The following is a 16228-nucleotide window of genomic DNA, read 5'->3' on the forward strand; positions in this document are numbered from 1 at the left end:
GGATGTGAACCAGTGTTCCTCCAAAGCCCGCCTCTTTCTACGACATCAGCCTGCCCCTGGTGGCTAAAGTCTCCAGGACAGACCAGATGAGGTGTCACCCCCGAGTCACCTCTTCAGATGGCTTGCTTGGCAGCTGCCCAGCCTCACACTGAGGTTTACACTCAAGCCTGTGTCACTTTTCTATTCTCCCTGATCCTGAAAGCATTTCTTTCCATTCCAGGTTTAGACAGCAGTGAGGTACAGGAGAGGCCAAATATGTGATGTCCTCTGTGAAGCTCCTGTCCCGAAAGCCTCTCGCCAACTTCCCAGGGTCTGGTTGAAAGCACTTGAGTGAGAACATGCACCTTGCAGTAATGTACTTTTTCCGCAGATGATTAATCTGGAGCGTCCCCGTATGGTTTGGCACAGATGGAGGTGAGGGAGACAGCCAAATCGTAAATCCAAAGAAATTTATACCTTCCCCATCCATCCCATTATTACATCAGGATGGCTGTGTTTCCCTTTACTGCTTGAAGATATTGAAGAGGGTTTGCCTACTGACGGCCTCCACAGAGGCTGAACCCACTGGGCAGTTTTTTTGGTTGAAAGTCACCAAGGGAACATTGGTTTGGAGGAATTTCAGACTTTTGCCTTAGTTGATAGAAATTGCTTGATAGACGTTCCAAAAGAAACTGTTAAGGCACTTAATATTTGCTGCTTTAAATTGAAGTTCTTTCTTTCTTTCTTTCTTTTTCTTTTTTCTGAGATGGAGTCTTGCTCTGTCGCCCAGACTGGTGTGCAGTGGTGCGACCTCGGCTCACTGCAACTTCTACCTCCCAGGTTCAAGCGATTCTCCTGACTCAGCCTCCCGAATAGATTACAGGCATGCACCACCATGACCAACTAATTTTTTTTTATTTTTAGTAGAGACAGGGTTTCACCATGTTGACTAGTCTGGTCTTGAACTACCGGCCTCAAGTGATCTGCCCGCCTCAGCCTCCCGAAGTGGTGGGATTACAGGCATGAGCCACTGTGCTCGGCCTGAAGTTCTTTCATATTTGCATTTTTTCCCTCTGTTTTGAAACTTCTCAAAGATTATTATCTTTATATCCAGACATCTCTGATACATCTTGCCCATGGTAGGTGCCTAACAACTCTTTTCAGAGCATGTGTAACTATCTCTTTAATAAATTTAAACAGCCATCTTTATATTCATTTTAGTTCAGTCTTTTATCTTTTCTGAAGTGTGGAGTGACAGAAAGCTCCCACACTTGTAGCAGTTCATACCTACAGAGGTTCATTCCGTCTGTGTGGCCAGGAGGTGGTGTTGCATGAATTTGTTATTGCACGTTTAAGACTTTTATAATTACTGGAGGAATTTTCTAATGAGCCCATGGCAGTTTATTCTGAGTCTGTGAAATTCAGCTCTACAGGGGACATCTGTTATCTGTTCCTGTCTTGTCCTGATTTCTGGGTCTGCTGTACACAGGACCCTGACCCTCACTGTGCCATAGCTTCTTTTTTTGTTGTTGTTAAAGGTAGAAAACAGTAAATCATCTCTGTCTTAACAAGAGTGATGACAGACAAGTTTCTCAGTAAAAGGAACACTGGCCCAGGAACCAGACCTCTGTGTAAAACCTGCTTTATTTCTGATAGTGTCCCTTTTATGACTGGTGGTAAAAACACATACTTTGTTCTGCCACCTCCTTGCCACATGGCCTTGGTCTAGCAAGGTACCTTTTGAGCCCAATCTTACCTGTTTCTATAATGACACTACTGTTATTATCCTGCTTACCTTACAGGGTAAATGTGGGAACCACAGGAAATAATGAATATAAGCCAGTCTACAATATGATGTTAATGATGACAATAATGATTGCAATAGCTTTCATGTACCATGCAATTACTATGTGTTGGGAAATGTATTAAGTGCTTTATGTGAATTATCTAATTTAACCCTCATAACAATACTATGAAGTGGATAGGATATGCCCATTTTACAGATGAGGAAACTGAGGCCTAGAAAGGTTAAGTGGCTTGCCTGAGGTTATTCAGCTAGGAAGTTAGGAAGCTAGAATTCAAACCCAGACAGCCCGACTCCCAAATCCATGAATTGTCTTATCTACACAAAGCTGCTGCACATTGTAAGGCACTATATAAATACACAATTATATTACCTTTCCTTCACTTTATACGAATGCAAGGTGTTGCTATTTTATTTTTCACATTTAGCTACAGAGAACATTGAAATCTGTGGCCATTCACAATATAAGAAGCATGTAAGATTTTCAACATGGGTGTCCAAGACCATTCAATTGGGAAAGGACAGTCTTTCTTTCTTTCTTTTCTTTCTTTCTTTTCTTTCTTTCTTTCTTTCTTTCTTTCTTTCTTTCTTTCTTTCTTTCTTTCTTTCTTCTTTTTTCTTTTTTCTTTTTTTTTTTTTTGACAGAGTCTTGCTCTGGAGCAAGGCTGGAGTGCAGTGACGTGATCTTGGCACACTGCAACCTCTGCCTCTTGGGTTCAAGCGATTCTCCTGCCTCAGCCTCCCAAGTAGCTGGGACTACAGGCAAGCGCCACTACACCTGGCTCATTTTTGTATTTTTAGTACAGACAGGGTTTCACCGTGTTGGCCATGAAGGTCTCAATCTCTTGACCTCGTGATCCGCCTGCCTTGGCCTCGCAAAGTCCTGGGATTATAGGCATGAGCCACCGCACCCCGCCTGGGAAAGGACAGTCTTTTCAATTAACCGTGCTGGGAAAACTGAATGTCCACATGAAAAAGAATGAAGTTGGACCCCTACTTTATACCACATAAAAGGTTAACTCAAAGTGGGTCAAAGACCTAAACATAAGAATTAAAAGAATAAAATTCTTTGAAGACACACAGAGGAAAACCTCCATGACACTGGATTTGATGATGATTTCTTGGATACAACACTAAAGGCACAGCATCAAAAGAAAAATTAGATAAACCAGACCTCATGAAAATTAAAAACCTTTATGCATCAGAGGACACTATCAAGAGAATGAAAAAACAACTGACAGAATGGGAGAAAATATTTGCAAATCATGTACCTGATAAGGGATTAATGTTCAAAATATGTAAAGAACTCCGACAACTTAAAAACAAACAAGCAAACAAAGAAACAAAAATTCCAAAATGGACAGAGGACTTACATAGGCATTTCTCCAAAACAGATACACAGATGGCCAAAATGTAGGTGAAAGATGCCCAACATCATGATTCGTTAGGGAGATGCAAATCAAAAGCATAACAAGATGCCACTTCATACTCATTAGGATGCTACTATCAAAAAAATGGAAAATAACAAGTGTTGACAAGGATGTGGAGAAATTGGAATCCTGGTGCATTTCTTGTGGGAATGTAAAATGGTGCAGCCCCTGTGGAAAGCAGAAGGCGGCTTCTCAAAAAGTGAAGCGTAGAATTACTGTATGATCCAGCAATTCTACCTCTAGGTATATGCCCGAAAGAATTGAAAGCAGGGACTCACACAGATGCTTGCACTTCAGTGTTCATAGTGGCAGTATTCACTATAGCCAAAAGGTAGAAGAAACCCAAATGTCCACCAACAGATGAATGGCTAAACAAAATGTGATATATATATATACACACACACACAATGGAATATTATTCAGCTTAAAAAAGAAATGACATTCTGATACACTGATACATGCTACAACATGGGCGAACCTTGGAAACGTTATACTAAGTGAAATAAGCCAGACACAAAGTGCAAATATTGTATGATCCCACTTGGATGAGGTAGTTAGAATAGGCAAATTCACAGAGAAAGAAAGGAGAATACAGATTACCAAAGGATGAGAGAAGAGGGGAATGGAAAGTTCTTATGTAATGGGTAGAGTTTCTGTTTTGAATGATAAAACATTTCTGGAAATGGATGGTGGTGATGGTTGCCCAACATTGTGAATGTGCTTAATGCCACTGAATTGTACGCTTAAAAGTGGTTAAAATGGTGAAATTTATGTTGTATGTATTTAACCACAACAGGAAAAAATGTTTATGCATGTGAGAAATCCTACCTTAGAATATTTGGAATTGTCTTGTTAATTTGAATTGTCTCATTAAAAATAATTTTGATTATGTTTTTCCCTATTTAAAAATAACATTTCATTGAAGAAAAAGTAGAAATGCAGACAGACCAAAAGGGGAAAAATAAAACATTCATTATCCTAGAGATGCTGCCTTTAAAACCTTAGTGTCCTTCCAGACTGTCTCTCTCTCTCTCTCCTGTTTCATTTTGCTCCTTCTCTTTTTTCCCTTTTGATTCAGTTCTACAGCCCTCCATTCTTCAGGAACGTTGAGGTCACCTTTTTTGTGTGTGTGAGTTCTCATCTATACCAGAGTTTAGTCTTACCCATCTAATGGGGGGAAACACTTTCTAAAACTAAGCGAAGTGATAAAACACTGAAAAGAAGCCAAGAAATGTGTGATCAGAATGCTCAGATTCCTGCTGAGACCATTTGGAAGTTGCGTTGGAAGGGACAACTTTCGGCACGCTGCTCCCAGAAGTCTGAAGACATGTGGCCAAAGAAATGGTCTGCAGTGTTCAATTTAATCCATATCAGAGAACAAATAATAATTTTGTTGTAGCTGCTATTAGTCCTTCATTCTAGCCTCTTTAATGGGCTATAGGGCAGGGGCAACAACTGCTTAGCTGCGTTCCTGGTCTACATATAACTTACTTGTGGAAATTGGAGTCCCATGTCTGCTCAAACAGGAGCCTGCTGTAGCTTTACCTTCATCCCTCATATTATGCATAATTATTATATATCATTATTATTTTAATTATTATCCAGCTAATCATAGAGTGCGTTTCTATTATTCTTTATCTGTAATAATATAAAAAGTGAATTGAGGCCATGTGTGGTGGCTCACGCTTGTAATCCCAGCACTTTGAGAGTCTGAGGTGGGAGGATGGCTTAAGCCCAGGAGTTCCAGGCTGGGCTGGGCAACATAGCAAGACACCATCTTTAAAAAAAAAAAAAAAAAACCCAGATGCGGTGGCTCACACCTGTAATCCTAGCACTTTGGGAGGCCGAGGCAGGTGAATCACAAGGTCAGGAGTTGAAGACCAGCCTGGCCAACATGGTAAAACCTGTCTCTACTAAAAATACAAAAATTAGCCAGGCGTGGTGGCATGCACCTGTAATCCCAGTTACTCGGGAGGCTGAGGCAGGAGAATTGCTTGAACCCGGGAGGCGGAGGTCGCAGTGAGCCGAGATCGTGCCACTGCACTCCAGCTTAGGCGACAGCAAGACTCCCTCAAAAAAAAAAAAAAAAAAAAAAAGAAGGTGAATTGATGGCTTCCTTTTCCTTCTTATGGAGCGAGTCGTCTTCTGTTCAGGAGGGGGCGCTCTTCCTGCCCTTGAGCACGAGAGATTCTACCAAGCAGGCTTTGGAAGGACATCCCCTTCAGGAACTTTGCCCACCGTGGTCCCAGTCTCTCCTGCTACCTGTGGTTGCTTGGAAGAAGGAAACGTTACCGAAGCTGAGATTTGGCTTATGGGGTCAGAGAAGGACTGAAAGGAAGCCTGGTTTCTACGGGCAAGGTGGCTGTGGTGCCAATTTGGCGTTTTGCAGTATCCAGCCCCTACAGGGCTGCCTGTCTCGCTTCTCAAATACAGTTTCAAGAGTGAAGTGAGTATCCAACTCGGAATTTCTATTTTGATGACTTTAGGTCCTCTTGGGAAATTACAGCCAGTAATTTCCATGTCCTCTTGGCTCTTTGGCTTTGTTCCATGCAGTTTTGTCTAGCTGTGCACCTGAGTCATGACGCCTACTTGGGCCGGCTTCCTTTGGCCTCTACTGCTCCTCCTAAGTCCTGCCCCATGTGGGCCATGACAGGGCTGTTGGGTCTTCTGGGAGTCAGCACATCGTTCAGTAGATTTTCTCCTCTGGGGAAAGTTTCAGATGGTCCTCCAGTTTATCTTGATCATTTCCATTGTTCTGCTGCTCAGCTCTTAAAGCTAGCATAATGCTTTCTCCAAATAAATCTTAAAGATCATTAATTAATTCACTCATTCCACAAATATGTATAAAGCACTTATATTCCAGGGCCTCTGTTAAGCACAGGACATATTTATGAATGAGAAAATCCCTATCCCTGAGTTCAGTTGAAATGAAGAAATAGGTAGGTTCTCAGCTCTCTACACATAATTGCATAGTTCTTAGACTATGAGTATAATCACAGAGTCTTAGGAACACAGAGCACATGTAATGATTATTCCTTTTCTCTCTTCGTCCTTTAGCTTCTGAGATAATCATGAACCTGCTTCTCCTTCTGCCTCTCTGACCAACCACTAAATGTTGGCAGCATGAGCCAGGATTTGGTCCCAGGTTCTCGCCTCTCATAATACCATATGGGTCTTTTTTTTTTTTTTTGAGACAGAATCTCACACTGTCATCCAGGCTGGATTGCAATGGCGCGATCTCAGCTCACTGCAACCTCTGCCTACTGGGTTCACGTCATTCTCCTGCCTCAGCCTCCTGAGTAGCTGGAACTACAGGCGCCCGCCACCACACCCAGCTAATTTTTTTGTATTTTTAGTAGACATGGGGTTTCACCATGTTAGCCAGGATAGTCTCAATCTCCTGACCTCGTGATCTGCCCGCCTAGGCCTCCCAAAGTGCTGGGATTACAGGCTTTTTTTTTTCCTGCATGTTTTTTTCTTCCCCATGGTCTTCAGTTACCACCAAATGCTGATGAATTTTCAGTTTATTTCTCTGTATGGGACTTCTCTCCTGAGCTCTAAATGTTATTGCACTGCCTACTGAAAATGTGTCCCACCCAGACCTCCAATTGAACATGTAAAAATCTTCATCCTTTTCTGAAACCTGCCATCTTGATCATCACCTTCCCAGTCCCAACCAGAAGCCTGGAACTCTAGCAAGTGGTCTAGTAACCCCATTACTTACATTACTTTTCCCCCACCCTCATCCCCTAATTGAGAAGTTGATTCTTAACTTTCTGCATATTTCACCTCCTCTCAAAATTCTCATTGCTACCTTCTCCCTGTTAGTCTAGGCCAGTGCCTTTCAAAGTATTTTACTGGAGTCCCTTCAGTGGCTTCTGAGGTTGGAGTGGAAGGAGGTGTTAAGCAGGCCAGATTATGGGCATCCTGTCCCTGACTCAACCAGAGCAACTTCATGTTTATCTGTTTTTGCATATTGCTTGAAGAGCATCCAGTGGTTAAACATTTGAAAACCACTGGTCTTAAATCCTTAGCATTTCTTTCCTGGATTTTTTGCAGGGCTCCAGCAAACCATATTTCCCTGTTCTTTCACCCACGGAATCCAGTGGTTCTTAGCCTTTTCTTAGCTGGGATGTACAGGAAGGCTGATGTTCACACACTGGGTGCACTTCCTGTTGTGTGTAAATTCCTAATGTACAATAAAACCATTAGAATGCAAGTGAATGAGTGTGGTGCTATTGTAAGCACAACCTTGAATACACTCTAATGTATTAAAATAAGTATATCCTCTCTGGTCTTTTAACTATTATGTGTGATAAAAGGCTTGCAACACATCTCCCAGATCATCCCAACTCTGCTCTAACCCACTCTTGTCCACACTTGTTGCTGCCTTCTGCACGTGGGAATCTCAAGTCACTCTCCTGCTTGACACACTTCAGTGCCTCCAGATTGGCTTTCAGATGGGTTTCAGCTCCTTAGCATGGCTGGCAAGTTCTGCATGATCTGGTCCTGGTTAACCTTCCCAGCTTCAGCTCTTGCCCCAATTCCCCATGCACAAACCATACCCACCCAGGCTACCTAGGCTTCTAGGCATTTGCTCATGCTGTTCCTTCTGCCCATCACTGCCCCTTCCCTTCTCCTCTCCCTTCAGCCTGCATCTTGCACTCTAAATGATTTTTTTAGGTGAAACAGTTTTATTTTTCCCAGTAACTGCCACCTGCATGCTCTATCCATCCCTTCTTCCTTTCTTGCTGGGTAGCAAGGATAGTTAGTCACATCATAATCCAATAATTTGTTCAGTTCTATTTATTTCTTAAATGACTCACTCCTCTCCTTACTCAGTCCTGGTCTATTTTAATTTTTCATTTCAGAAAAATTTCAAATGTGCAGGAAAGTTGCAATAATAGTAAACCTTCCTGTACTCTTCAGCTGCCTCCACCAATTATTAACACTTTGCCACATTCACCTCTATCTTTTTCTCCTTGTCTCTTTACATATGTGTGTGGATGTGTTTTTATACACACAGATACACACACACACACACACATTCATATTGCTATTAATATTTGCTTAACCATTTGAGAGTAATTGTATACACCAGTACCCTTTACCCCTAAAGACTTCAGTAGGAGATTTCCTGGAAGATTTTTTTACATATCCATGACACATGATCAAATTCGGGATATTTAACATTGAAAACAATTTATTATCTAATAGAGAGTTCATATTCCTATTTTCAATTGTCTGCATACTGTTCTTTATAGCAATTTTTTTCTGACCCAGGACCACCAATTTATTTGTAAAGACCATCTCCAAATGCTATTTGCTCCTTGAAGTTTTTTTTTAATTTCCCTTTTGCCTGTTGGCACTGGCCACTCCCTCCTGTGTTCACTTTACCACTCCAGTCTTCCATCACAGTGTGTGTAATATTTTATTATGTGTGTCTGTTTAGGTGTTTTAGTCTTCCTCACCACACTGCAAACTCCTTGAGAACAGAGGCTGTATCTCATTAATTCTTGTTTCTTCCATGTCTACTATACAAATGGATTCAGTATTGAGTATTTAATGACTAGCTTGGACATTTGAAACTCTCGGTCCATGGTGATGCTTTTCTTTTTGGTGATGTCTTCTCCTCGATCTTATTTAAGTGTTTGTGTGATTATAAGCTGGGGAGATGGGGGAGTGTACACTGGACTGAGCATGGGGATACCCTGATCCTAATCCCAGTTCTGTTTCTAACCAGCAAGATGGCCTGGGGTAAGTTATTTCATCTTTGTGAAATTCAGCTGGTTCTTCTGCATTGTGTAGTTAGCATTACTTGCTCTGCCTACCTCACTGAGGTGTTGGGAAAATCAAACAAGAGGAGGATTACAGTGTTTTGAAATGATGATGTTATTTCTGAGACCATATGGTTGTCTGCCTGCTAGGTATGTTTTTAGTTCCAGGTCTGTTTGGGATCGCCATGTTTCTGTATCTCACTCTGGGGCTCTCACTCTGTCTTCTGAGAGGCTGGAAGTGCTGGGTTTGGTGCATGAAGCACACAGACCAGCAGTTGGCTTAGGCTCCTCAAGTTACGTTAGCTGTAGTGGGTTAAATAGTGTCCCTCCAAAATTCATGTCCACCTCCAACTTCAGAATGTGACCTTACAGGGTCTTTGTAGATGTAGTTTTAAGTTAATATGAGGTCATACTGGATTAGGGTGGGCCCTAAATCCAAAGACTGGTGTCCTTATAAGGAAGCCATGTGAGCACACACAGGGATAAAGGCCAAGTGACCATGGCAGCAGAGACTGGAATGATGCAGCTACAAGCCAAGGAACACCAGAAATTGCCAGGAGCCACCAGCACCTGGGAACACACAAGGAAGGGTTCTTCCACAGAGCCCTCAAGACAGAGCATGGCCTACTGAACCTTGATTTCAGATTTCTTCCAGAAAGGAGAGAGAATAAATTTCTGTTGTTTTAAGTCATCCAGTTGTTGGTAATTTGTTTTGGCAGCCCTAGGAAATGAATATAGTGACTTTCTCCTCGCTATCTGCATGACCCCTGATTTAGCAGAACCTTCCTGCTGGAGCCAAACAACCGGATGAGTGAAAGAGGTGGAAAGAGGTGGAACTAGGATGTGAAGGCATCCAGTGCCCTCTTGTGCCTCTCTAAACCCCTTTGCAGATTTTAATTCTGTGGAGGATTTGTGGTCTGCTCAGAAGACCGACCAGGAAGGTCTCTGGTTGGCTCCAGGAGCGTGCCCCATCTTCTTCCATGGTCTTAAGAGAAGTACTCTGCGGTAAGGGTGTAGAGAGCCGGAACTTTCCACCTGGGCTCCAGCATCCTCAGGATAGGGTCTCTAGATAGTTTCATTGGCAACTTTAGCTTATGAGCTCACTGAGCTTTGGGAGGGTTTGTCATGGCCTCGAGGGAGCTGGCTCAGTTATTAGTGGAGTCTGGCGATTTGGGTCTATGCCTGCCAGTGCCGTTTGATACTGAAAGAGATACTGCATCTATGATGCGAGTGCCTCTTCTCTGCCAAGGCATGTCCTCACCAGGGCTGCTCTTCTTCCCTGATGTGAGAAAGAACTACTCCACTCCTCAAGATGCCCTTGTGGACCACTGGCCCCTTGCCTGTTCTCTCTGGGGAAAATGGTATCTGGGTAGGTGTTATTGTTCAGCCCTGCCCTGTGGGTGTTAGAGAACAAGAAAGAAGAAGAGAAGGAAAATAGGAGGACACAGAGCTGAGAGTCTTTCCTCAAATTGGAATCAGCTCCAGGGGCCACCCACTTCCATTGTTATGATGTCACAGAAAGGAGCAGCCACTGGAGGGGTGGAGGAGACCCATGAAGTCATCTGGCCCAGTGCCGTCTTCAATGCCACCAGGATGGTGGAGATTGGAACCTGTTCCTGGCAACTGTGCCCTTGAATACCCAAGGCCACACAGCGGCAAAGTCAGGGGATGTGCTCGTCGGGCCAATGCCTGTCTGCTCACCTGAGATGATCTACTGGGCTCTCACACAATCAGCAAACCCAGACTCCTCACCTTAAAGACTACATTAGTCTCTCACCATCAGACCACAGCCTCAGCTTCTCTTGGGATAATTGGAGACGGCTGATAATGAATGTGAAAAGATGATTCATGTTATATTTAGGCAAGACTCTGGGTGTGCGTGTGAAGGCGAATTGCTCCAAGTTGTGTTGGGGTGCTGCTGATTATATCAGAGCCTCTGGGGGAGGCAGGGGAAGACAAAATGTAATGCTGCAAATGTTAACACACTAAGGGACCCATCACCTAAGAAACTTTCTAGAGAATGATCTATGGCCATTGTTGACTTTGCCTTCATACATTCCGGAAAATACTTTGTTGTTTTAAAAGTTCTTTAGGGAGAGAAGGTGATAGAGACTGACCTTATCCTTATGTAATGATCAAATGTAGCATGATGAAGTTGCCAGAGTCAACAGGAAACAAGGGAGCAGAGGTCCTATGAAGAAGAGAAAGAAGGGGGCAACATTTGGCCGTGTCTCCTTCCCTGCCTCTTCCCCTCCTCTGTGGGGTTAACACCTTGTCAAATGTCTATCTGATCCTAGTGAGAAAACTCCAGTGAGTGACTGTGTTGACCTGTTTGAGAAGTTTCATGATACCAGCAGTGTTCTTTTGTACTGAGAGCCACTCCAACTGATGACAGCTGGATTTACTTCTTCTTTCTTTCTTTTTTTTTTTTTTTTTGCTTCAAAATCACAGCATCCCTTGCAGTAAAAGCTGAGGGAGTCAATGAGAGTGAAAGAGTTCCATCTGTAGCCTCATTCCTTTCTCCTGCAAGGAAAAGGCATGGGTCAGGTGTGAGATGTGGGTCAAATGTTTCTGCGTTTCTCCTCTATCTCAAAGGGAGATGAATTATGTTGTAACTTAAACAAACTTTAAAGCAACAGGAGTTAAAAGAGACAAAGAGGAACTTTATATAATGAGAAATGGCCTTGTCCAAAAGGAAAATGTTACAATGCTAAACATATATGCTCCTAACAGTGGAGCTCCCAAATTTACAAAACAATTACTAATAGACCTAGGAAATTAGATAGACAACAGCACAATAATAGTGGGGGACTTCAATACTCCACTGACAGTACTAGACAGATCATCAAGAGAGAAAGTCAACAAAGAAAAACCCTTGGAACAAATGGACTTAACAGATATATACAGGACATTTCATCCAACAACCACAGAATACACATTCTATCCAACAGTACATGGAACTTTCTCCAAGATAGACCTCACGACAGGTCATAAAATGAGCCTCAATAAATTTAAGAAAATTGAAATTATATCAAGCGCTCTCTCAGACCACAGTGGAATAAAACTGGAAATCAACTCGAAAAGGAACCTTCAAAACCATGCAAATACATGGAAATTAAATAACCTCCTCCTATATGAGCATTGGGTCAAAAACAAAATCAAGATGGAAATTTTAAAAATTCTTCCAACTGAATGACAATAATGACACAACCTATCAAAACCTTAGCTGATCCCAGAGCTAGTCACATGTAGGAGAATAAAACTGGATCCTCATCTCTCCCCTTATACAAAAATCAACTCAAGATGGATTAAGGATTTAAATCTAAGACCTGAAACTCTAAAAATTCTAGAAGATAACACTGGAAAAACCCTTCTAGACATTGGCTTAGGCAAGGATTTCATGACTAAGAACCCAAAAGCAAATGCAATAAAAACAAAGATAAATAGCTGGGACCTAATTAAACTAAAGAGCTTTTGCACAGCAAAAGGAAGGAACAGTCAGCAGAGTAAGCAGACAACCCACAGACTGGGAGAAAATCTTCACAATCTACACATCTGACAAAGGACTAATATTCAAAATCTACAATGAACTCAAACAAATCAGTAAGAAAAAAATCCAAACAATCCCATCAAAAAGTAGGCTAAGGACATGAATAGGCAATTCTCAAAAGAAGATATATAAATGGCCAACAAACATATGAAAAAAGCTCAACATCACTAGTGATCAAGGAAATGCAAATCAAAACCACAGTATTATACTACTTCACTCCTGCAAGAATGACTATATTAAAAACTCAAAAAACTAGACGTCGGCATGGATGTGGTGAACAGGCAACACTTCTACACTGCTGGTGGGAATGTAAACTAGTACAGCCACTATGGAAAACAGTGTGATGATTCCTTAAAGAACTAAAAGTAGAACTACCATTTGATCCAGGAATCCCACTACTGATATCTACCCAGAAGAAAATAAGTCATTATTCAAAAAAGATACTTGCACACGCATGTTTATAGCAGCACAATTCACAGTTGCAAAATTGTGGAACCAACCTAAATGCCTATCAATTGGTAAGTGGATAAAGAAACTGTGATTTTATATATATATACACACACACACTCCACTGACAGCACTAGACAGGTCATGTATATGTATGATGGAATACTACTCAACCATAAAAAGGAATGAATTGACAGCATTTGTAGTGGCCTGGATGAGACTGGAGACTATTATTCTAAGTGAAGTAACTTAGGAATGGAAAACCAAACATCCTATGTTCTCACTGATATGTAGAGCTAAGCTATGAGGACACAAAGGCATAACAATGATACAATATACTTTGGGGACTTGGGGTGGGACAAGGGACCAAAGACCCCAAAGGGTGCAGTGTGTATTGCATGGGTGATGGGTGCACCAAAATCTCACAAATCACCACTAAAGAACTTATTTAACCAAAAACCACCTGTACCCCAATAACTTATGGAAAAAAATCATGGCACCCCTTGCAGTAAAAGCTGAGGGAGTCAATGAGAGTCAAATAGTTCCATCTGTAGCCTCATTCCTTTCTCCTACAAGGGAAAGGCATGGGTCAGGTGTGAGACATGGGTCAAATGTTTCTGCGTTTCTCCTCTATCACAAAGGAAGATGAATTATGCTGTAACTTCACTTTAATGGTGATAGGAAGACGCTCTCCTAGGAAATGCAAACTTTTTCCAATTTTTCAGGAAAAAAATATACTGTGGCAGAGTAGAATTCAATCTAAGGGGGCTGGGGATTGGTGCTATGCAGGCCAAACCAGAGCTAGCCCTCTATTTCTCCAGAAAGCCTCACACATCAGCCTTTTTGAGTCATTTAAAGGCAGGATAGGAACAATCTGATGGGCATGTCTAGGATTACATGGGGAGAGTAAAGGATGAAAGCTGCTCAAAAGTGCCTGACTCCAGAAGCCACAGGCCAAGGGGAGGTCCTAGGATGTTGTCTCTATGGAGCAGAGTTGAGAGGGGCAGCTTTGAGACAAAGAGCACAGACACCAGGCTTGAAATCAAAAGCCCTAGGTTCAAGTCTGGGCATGTTGGCTCACATCTGTAATCTCAGCACTCTGGGAGGCTGAGGTAGGTGGACTACTTGAGCCCAGGAGTTTGAGACCAGCCTGGGCGACATGGCGAAACCCTGTCTCTACAAAAATTGGCCAAGCATGTGGTGCACACCTGTAGTTCCAGTTACTCAGGAGGCTGAGGTAGGAGGATCACTTGAGCCTTGGAGGTGGAGGTTGCAGTGAGCCAAGATTGTGCCACTGCACTCCAGCCTGGGTGACAGAGCAAGACCCTGTCTCAAAAAAAAAAAAGAAAGAAAGAAAGAAAAAAAAAGAATAAAAGTCCTAGCTTCAAGGCTCAGCTCTACTGCACTAGCTGTTCCAAGGCAGAAATCAAAGTGAATTCACAGTAAACTTAAAACCAAACAAATAAACAAAGTGAGCCCTAGCTGTGTGACCCTGGGCGAGTCATCTCACCCAAGTTCCCTGCTAGGTAAAATAGGAATAATAACTCCACTAAAAATTGTCATAAGGATCAAATTATACATTTGAAAGCACTCTGAAAATATAAAGTGCTACAGAAGGCTTGAGTGTCATAATTCCCATTGTGGCCCTGAGTATGGGATGCAGAAGGACAGCGGTTATATACACACCCCAAACTGCCAAGAAACCTGGGTGGCCATGAGCATTGAGTTTAATCAAAGATCTGCTCTCTTCTAAGAGCAAAAGGTGTAGGTGTATTACTTGTAGGTGACTTGGGATGCTTCTTTTTTAGACCCTTGTAGCTAAAGTCTTCCATCTGACACTGCTACTCACTGAGAGTCCTCGGGTAACTCATTCCACCCATTAGCGCCATTGTGTCTTCATCCCTGGAATGAAAGGGTCAAAGAGATTTCCTCAATGGTCCATTTCAATTCTTAAGTCGTATGATTCTACAAACCTAGAGGAAAGCTTTCTTGATTATGTCCAACTAGCTTCATTGAACGTAGGTTACGTGCAGGGAAGTGTGCTGAGCATGGGAGGACACCGAAGCCTTTGGTTTTCTTGGACTTGAGCTCACACACGAGTGAACACCCATGCCCAGAGAATTGGCACCACGCAGAGAAAGTGCACCCACCACTTCAGGGTGCTAACAGAATTTCATGGGAATTGAGAGGAGGGAGGCATTAATTACCCAGCATGGAAGATAGAAGAGAGGTAGAACCAGGGGAGGAAGCGGCACTGACCTGGCCCTTGCCTGAGAAGAAGGTCCTGCAGGTGCAGTGCCACTTACAAAGGGAGCCGCCTGTGCAAAGGCTTGGAGGCAGGAAATCGGAAACGTCGTATTCTGTTATTATTCACTTAAAGTCTTAACAAAAAATATGTAAATAGGTACTAAGGCTGGGGAGTTGCCGTTGTGTTCTGAGTACGGTACCGGACCCAGTGGTGATTGCTGCTCATTTCTGAATTAGCTGGCCCAAGTTCATCACTTGTGCCTTCCTTATTGGCAAGTGCACTTGTGTGCCAAGCTTCATCCTGGTAAGACTGGATGCCCACGCCCTGTGTGCTGGCTCCCTGGGTGGAGGCAACTTTCCTGTCTGGGCACTGCCCCTCTCCACTCACTTTACACACCGGTGTTTTGACATGTTAGTGCCTGGCCTGTTAACACGGGATAACGAGGGAAAGCGCCCAAAGGCGGTGCCTGGCTTCTGAGCTGGCACCAGGCCAGGGCAACCTTGTTTAGCTCCTTTCCCTGGGGTGGCAGGAAGGCAGCTACTTAGTAGTTCTAGCTTCTCTGAGTGCTTCGAAACCAGAGTCTCTCCAAATGTCAGGGAGGAGAGTTTATAATTTTTTCCTTTTATGATATGCTTTTAAGGCCAATTATTTCTAGAGTTAATAATCCTAATACCCCGTATAATTAGGCATTGGTGAGAGAAGGTACACATTTCAAAAATCCATGAAATTGCAAGCAGACTGCATGACTCAGTATTCTGAGTGAATGCTTTATCATTTTGTGATGATGATTATTAAAATTAATAAGCATTTCTTCATACACACACCCCCATGGAGCACTGGGCAGTGTTCATGGAGAACACGGCTTCTGTCCTCAGAGATCCATAGAAGGCTGTCTCTAAGACACTGTAGTAAATCACATGAGTATTGTAACTGTCAAGATTTTAAACACCTAAAAATCAGCACTATCATTAGCAATCAGTAATCACTGTTATA

The sequence above is a fragment of the Colobus angolensis genome, unplaced genomic scaffold (assembly GCF_000951035.1).
Source record: "Colobus angolensis palliatus isolate OR3802 unplaced genomic scaffold, Cang.pa_1.0 Scaffold4, whole genome shotgun sequence".
NCBI classification, from domain to species: domain Eukaryota; kingdom Metazoa; phylum Chordata; class Mammalia; order Primates; family Cercopithecidae; genus Colobus; species Colobus angolensis.